Source organism: Poecilia reticulata, linkage group LG4 (assembly GCF_000633615.1).
Source record: "Poecilia reticulata strain Guanapo linkage group LG4, Guppy_female_1.0+MT, whole genome shotgun sequence".
NCBI classification, from domain to species: domain Eukaryota; kingdom Metazoa; phylum Chordata; class Actinopteri; order Cyprinodontiformes; family Poeciliidae; genus Poecilia; species Poecilia reticulata.
This window is the reverse complement of record NC_024334.1, coordinates 3,666,730-3,674,591: the sequence shown is the minus strand read 5'-3', so window position 1 is coordinate 3,674,591 and position 7,862 is coordinate 3,666,730.

Sequence of the window (7,862 nt, the reverse complement as noted above, 5' to 3'; positions counted from 1 at the left end):
CTCCTCTCGAGTATTCAGAATCTACCTCTCTCTTGTCTTTCCTCTGTTGTTTAATCTGTGTTAATAGGTGTCAACTCTGACACATCACAGCACATTAATAATAAAAATTCAATTAAAGTTACAGGAAATTTAAAAATCAGAAACAAAAATGTAACAAAAACAATTATTAARCCCAACAGGTACTAAAAAAACGGGTTTTCAAGGTGAAACAGAAGAGTGTGTTACAMTATTTTCGCCACCAGGTGGCACTGTTGAATGCCAGTACGTTGGACTGCAACRCTTCAGCTCCGCCTGGTGGTGGGGAAGTGATATTGCAATGATTATTTTTTAAACAGCAGGTTGTTTCAAACGTTTAAGCAAAAATTATCCGATTTCTTTAAATCCGACTATATTTTTATCCTTTCTTTATATTTAGATAGAATTTTATCAAATTATTTTAGTAAATATCAGATTAAATAAATCCCCCCCGCCCATCCTTTCTTCATCCCTCCTCTTCTTCGCTCTCCTCCTCTTCGTCATTGATCTTCAGCTCTTTTCGGAGTCATGAGGTAAGGACAGACCGCTCCTCGTTTCCTTTCATTTCTCTCTCCTTTCCCTTTGAATTCCGCTCTTTTTTCCCTTGGTTCGGAACAATCCGGTTGGGCTCGGTTCGGTTCTCCTGCCTGAGGCGAATCAGRCATGAACTGAATTTGTTAAACATTTGATTCGTACATTTAATGTGAAATTGTTTTCCTTAAATACACGGGAGGAAAATGGATTCCGGATCCCATTATTATTTAGTAAATTGCGGGTTTTTCAGAGAGATGCGGGTTCGACCTGGTTTTCTCCTTCATGCGGGATGATGGAGGGATGGATGGTGGAGGGATGGATGATGGAGGGATGGATGATGGAGGGATGGATGATGGAGGAGCTCATGAATCATAGATGTCGTCAGAAAAAAAACCGCAGCAGCAGCAGCTAAAATGAGGTCAAATATCCGAAATATAAGAGCAAAATGTGCCGATTCTCATCCGGTTCCGGTCGGATTCTGTTCGGTTTCAGGTTTTATCCACCTTCAGGTCACATTGAGCTGATTGCGGAATCAGGCCGGGTTTTTTTCCGGCTCGCTGGTCATTTTCAGCCTCTGCGGTCAGTGCCAGGCGGTACTGGTCGGATTGGGTTCGCTGGTCCGTTCTGCTGGTTAATCCTGAGTAATTCTGCTGCTGATTGTCGTTTCACTGCTGCAGATTAAACCTTTTTGCGGAGATTTAATGATTAATGTGGTTTTACGGGCCTTTACTTTAATGCTGATGTTTATTTGTTGTGCTAATAACTGATCTGTTCACTGCTTGAACTCCTTTCGTATAGATTTGTGATCATTTCTATAAAATAAATGTAATATTTCCTCAAAACTTGATAATATTTTGCATTTTTATGATGAGTTTAGCAACACGGCGTCCATTTTAACATCATAAATCAATGCAGATKATTCCAAATKTAATCAATATCAGTTCACTTTAAATCTTTTCATRAATATAATCTGAATTTAGATTTTTAAATATAATKAACTTATTTTCTGGGCGGGTCTTTGAGCCATAAATGCAGAAATAGAGTCCAGTTTGATGGACCATCATGCGCTTCTCCGGCGTTAGGGGGCGCTACTGAGCATCCCAAGCATTAAATACACTGAAGTTATGCAAATCTTAAAAAAAAAAAAAAAAAAACTTCTTCCACGTTCTTGAAGAAAAGGCAAAAAATAAATCAATAAACARAATATTTTTCAATTAATTGTGATTAATCAATGATTGAAATAATCGTTTACTAATTTAACAATGGAGTATAGATAATTAAAAACGCAATTTGCTGAAAAAACAACACGGTTAGAGCAGTAATTAAGACAAAACTGTACAAAAATRAAACAATTTTTCATTTAAAACAAATAAAAACATTGTTTTTCCTGTAAATATGTAAAACTTCTGTAAAAACAAACATCTTTTCTATTAATCAATTAACCCAAGAAATAATATACAAATCAGCCAATCAAACGGAAAAAAAGTTATGAGATTTTCATGTTAATGTTATTTAATGAAAATTCAGCAGAATCTTCTTTATCCAATTAATCGTGAAAAAAAATCGATTACTCAAATAATCATCACTGTATTTTTCACCAAAAGATGTGGATTTTAATTATTTTACTGACGGTCTACTACTTTACTTTATTCTCATTTACTCTTTGATAAAAGCTGGAATTCAATAGGAGGAAATGTAAATGTTTTGTTCAGGAATCCTTTGGTTTTAATCTGCAGCTTGAATTGAGAAAACACCAGAATCTGACCAGATCTGCAGACGGTTTGATGGAAACGATGGAGCTGGAGGGCGTGGCAGGAGGCAGCTGCTTCTGTTTTCTCCACAAATATCAGGAAATAAATAAATGTTAAGTCAGAGCAGAGCTGATYGAGAAACAGGCCGGGCGTGTCTGCAGGGAGCAGAGCTGGTCTGGAGGGYCCAAAGCTACAAACAGACAAAATAACATCCTGAAACATCAGACTGAGCATCAATTATAAACATTTCTGCTCAGGGTCTGATTGCTACGATTCATTTCTATTTTCTGTTGATGTTAGAGATCGATATCCTGCAGAAGCTTCAGGCTAACAGAGACACAAAGTGATTCACCGAATCCTGACAGGACAAAATGAAATCAAAATACAGGCAAACRTCCATTTTCTTACACCCTTATCCCTTAGTGGGGTCAGGAGGTGCTGCTGCCTCTCCAGCTAACGTTCTGGGCGAGAGGCGGGGTCACCTGGACAGGTGGCCAGTCTGTCGCAGGGCAACACAGAGACACACAACCATGCACACACACACTCACACCTAGGGTCAATCTGGAGAGGCCAGTTAACCTGACAGTCATGTTTTTGGACTGTGGGAGGAAACCGGAGTACCTGGAGAAAACCCACCATGCACAGGGAGAACATGRASAYKSMRWSYMSAWRSASMRRGRCYGGGAATCGAACCCAGAACCTTCTTGCTGCAAGGCAACAGCTCTACCAACTGCACCACTGTGCAGCCCMMAGGCAAACATGTCGATTCTAAAAGTTTATCTTTATCTTTTTTCACCAACTTTAAGGTCTTTTTATGCTTAAATTATTCCTAAATCAGATTTTTAGTGGATTCTTGTAAGATTTAGTCTGGAAATCTCTAAAAAGTTGATGAAGATCCAACTCGGCCCGTCATCGTCACAAACGTCCCTGGATGATAAAATGTCCCACAAGTTACTGTGATAAACAACAAAACTGTTGTTTGGAGACCATTTTCAGGAAATATAATGGTAATAATAATGCAGGAACTCATTCTTAACAATCACTAAACTTTAAAATATAATTAAGATTTAAAACTGGAAGACATTTCAAATATCCAATATAAATAATCAAAACAAATTAAATGAATGAATTATGAAGTCTCTCTAAACTAAATTGTCCTCCAAAAAAGGATCTAATCATCCAGTTTTTATTAGAAAGAGAAAAACAATAAATGATGCAAATGTAACTTCTTGAGCTGGTTTTAATTTTTAGTAAAGYTATATTCTAACAGTGGCTTTAATTTATGGGAACCAAACGGTTTCATTCACATCCAGGAGCGATTTTCTTTTAAAAKGATCTTCATCTTTATTTTATTGAGTTCATAAAGTGGAAACTTATGTTGAATTACCCAGTGAGAAGAAGTGCAGTAGCTTGGAGACCCATCAATCCGGCACCCAATGGAGGAATTTGGAAGCACTCTGTCGTGAAGTAAACTGAATTAAAAACTGTTTGTGACAAAACCTTCAGTTCAAAACACCAAAACTCTGGCAGCGTTCAGGTAGATGTTGTARTTTCTGTTCTGGTTCTGATCCGTGTCGATACTCTGACGTTTACTAGCTTGTTCCTCTCATAGCAGTCTTACCAGATCAGCTATGCAAGTCTCACTTTTCTCCACATAATCAGTTCAAGTCGATGGTTTAGYGCTGTCACAGGTCAAACTTTAMCAGTTTGACTGYGGMTRATTTTTATGTTTATGACTCTATAACATAATGTGAACTACAAGATGGTTAAAAGACAAAAAATAATAATCTGGAGGGAGCTGAGAGAACTCCAAATATCCCTTCAGACGTCGTCGTTCACACGTCATGCTTCAGAAAATGAGCATTTCTYTCTGGACTGTAAAAATGTTACATAGCTGTCATATAAAGTGTGTCACCTCTGACCTTTAGTCGTCCCTCTGGCCGTTTGGGAGCTTGAAGGTCTTATCGGTCGCGTCGAATGGTTAGATAACAAGGAACAGTTTTAATGTGATGTTTCTGCATGACTGCTCTTCGCCACAGCAGCTTCCAGTCAATCATTTCCATTTCCATCCCTTCCCTTCATGATTCAGCCGCATTTTACTGTCTGACCTACAATATTATGATGCTACTTTTATTATTTTGAGGAAGGAGAAAGTTAGCAGTTTACTGTGACTTACAATGTGGTCACAATTCATGATAGGCACTATTACATTGTGCGATATCATATATTTCTGTAATAGTCATAATATTTGAGGACAGATGTTACTTTTTATTCTTTGTTAGACTTTTTCTTTATTTTTATTTTGGCATTCTTCCTCTCCCTCACGTCTTCAAAGCTTCCGTTGTTGGCCTAGCATTGTGTTAAAATGCGACAGCGCCACAGGGTACGGTGGTCACCGAATATGGTGCAACACCGGAAGTTGCCTGCGCTGTAATCAAACACGTTTCACTGCGAAGAGAAGAACCGAGCCGAACGAGACGGCTGTTAATGTTAATTCATTATCTGGAAGCGTTGCCAAAACAAAACTGAACGGCTTCGTTCACTTACTGCTAAAACTACAGGCTGACTAAAAGCAGCGCAGGAAATCAACGTCATCGTTCATAACGTCTCCTTCTGTTCGCTGATTGGCCGGAAAAAATACAAATAATGAAGAGAAAACCCGGACTGATTTTATTCTGGAAGATTGTAATGGCCAGGCTARTACAAAGACAACCCGAAGCGTATAATGTAATATCTACGAATATAGATTTTTTAAAAAGCTCTTAAATTAGCACGTGAAATAAAGCTACTTCCGGTGAGCACCGGAAATAAACCCGCTATGCTAACAAGCAACGACATCTAGCTTCACGTCTCGGAAGTCTGGTAAAAGCTCACGTCCACACATTAGTTAAAATTTACTTGGAGGACATATTTCTTCCTTTACAGCCAAATAGCATAATAAATATAAAGATGTATCGTCTGTTTACTATCAGGGTAATGCACTATAAGCCCAATAAGAGCCGTTTGTAAAGTTACACAGTAAGAAATTAATAGCAATGTTTTGTTTTTAGCCTCATAGAAAAAGGAGGCTGTTAATTTTTCTAAGTCATATTTTCACCAGTTTATTCATATATTTATTAATATTAAAGTTTCAAACAAAATATTTAATTAGCAATAAATATTAGGTTAACTAAGTATTTAGCTTGCAAATTAAACATTTAGTTAAGAGACCTAGATATTTAGTTACCAAATAAATCAAATATTTAGCTTGCTAACTAAATATTTAGTAGACTTTTTTTTTTTAAATAGCTAATTTGCATATTTGCTAAATATTTAGCGCTGGACCTAAAGATGCGAAATATTTAATTAGCAAGCTAAATATTTTGTTTAGATAATAAATACTTTGAAACTAAATTTGTACTCAAGCTATTCGAACTAATCATGATTTTATTTGAGCGGATTTTCACAGGAAGGTAATGACCAGGTTAAGGAAACAGGAGGAAGCGTGGGTTAGCTGCTACAGATATAACTAATACTGTCCAGATATGAGGATGAGATGCTGCACTAATAAACAAGATAGCTCATCTTTCTGAGCTTGACAAATATGGTCAAAACTGACAGACCCACATGGTTAAAAAATGCTTGGAGCATAGATTACATTCTGTAGAGCTAAGTAAGAAACTAAATGTAGAGATGGATCATCTGTGAAAAGTCGAGCTGAAGCTGCAGCTCCTGTCAGGTTTCATTTTAAGTGAGATTTATCACCTGGCTGCATTGCTGCTGCACAGCCATGATGCATAACATTAAAAACTTGCAGAGGAACGGCGCCGTTAACTACGGTTTGTGACTCAGAAGGTCAGAGGAGTCACATGACTGCCTGGAGCGCCAGAGTGGTGCAAGCTGCAGTGTGGCGCAGTCTGCTAGCAGCTAGCCCAGACTCAGAGATCACACCGCTCTCTTCCTCTACTTAAACCAGACAATAAAGCAAATCAGTAAAACAACAATACAGACACATACATTCATAAATACGACAGTCATTTTTGCTACCAGTTCAAAACGAAGTGAGAAGTTTACACTTTATACTATTACATTTATATTAAAATACACAATATATATATATACGTATGTATCAAATATACCAAAATACACAACAATATATATATGTGTCAACATCAGGAAAGATAATTTTACATACATGTTTTTTATACTGTATTTGAATTATCTAGCAATATCTTGTATTATTGCAGGATATTAAACATATTTTTTAAATAGCAAAAAATTTATAATAACTTTTAATATTAATTTCATTTTGATTTATTTGAGGTTTTTCATTCTTTCCTTAAAGTCTTCATGCGTCTGTAAACAAAGAGTGTGGCTCTCTCCCTCCTGCCTCCTCATCCTCCCATCCTCCATCTCTCCTCTGTGTCCTCCCATGAGAATGCTTGGTTACCGTGGCAACTGCATCCAAAGAAGGAGATCAAGAGGAGTAGTAGGAAAATGGCGCCACATCAGTGGGTTTAAGGCCGTCGTTTGGCTTCATTCTGTCTGCTGCTGCTTGCTTTTAGACCTGCAGCTCCTTACTGGGAGGCTACTGGGGTGATACTGGGCATGAATATGTTCAGATTTCTGGTGTTTCTGAGTGGGTGTGCTGCAGTCTTCAGTGTTTCTTCAGTGTTTCTTATCCTGTCAGCAGAGTACAGCACCTCTCCTTTCATGTCTTTGTTTTCAGATTAAATTTATTCTACATTTTTCTGGGTTTTCTCTCCACCTCAGTGTAAGTGCTGACTCAGGATCAGTGTTATTCCTGTAGGAAAAGCTGGTTATCCTCGGCTTTTTGCTGACTAGATTCCAGCTTTTTTTTTTTTTTTATAGCTGCCACTCAGACATTTTTGTTTCCATTTTAGCTCAGAATCAACACATTTTATGCTGTGAATCAAATAAGATTCAAACTTTTAATTAGAATCTTTGATTAAAGTGTCCTTTAATGATAAACACTTTGCAGCGACTACCACTCTGTGTGTGTGTGTGTGTGTGTGTGTGTGTGTGTGAGAGAGAAAGGGAGAGAGAGAGAAAGGGAGAGAGAGAGAAAGGCGCTGGCAAAGACTTGATGTGTCGCTATAGTAATGAGGCAAGGGATGCCGCCCTGTTGCCATGGTGATGGTGAACATCAATATATCTGAGTTCTTTGATGGAAGACATAAAAGACACACACACACACCCACACCAGCTGAGCTCTGCAGTGGTTTTGTTTACCCACACGGTAACGTCTCTCCCTCATAGGGGGRATTTTCAGACGTTTACTTTGTTTTTAATGGAGATGCAAGAAAATTACAGCTGAAAACGGATCGTTGAGCAAACTGACATGAAATGAGACGAAACTTTTCCTGTTTCCTGCAGGACAGAGACTCATTATCCTCAGTGAAACAAATATTTAGTTTGCAAACTAAATATTTGACTCCGAACTAAATACTAGACACTTAGTTCCAAAGTAAACATTTACTTTCCAAACTAACTCATTTGCATATTAGCTAAATATTGAGTTAACTAGTTGGTTAGCTTACGAACTTTCCAAATTACTTTCAA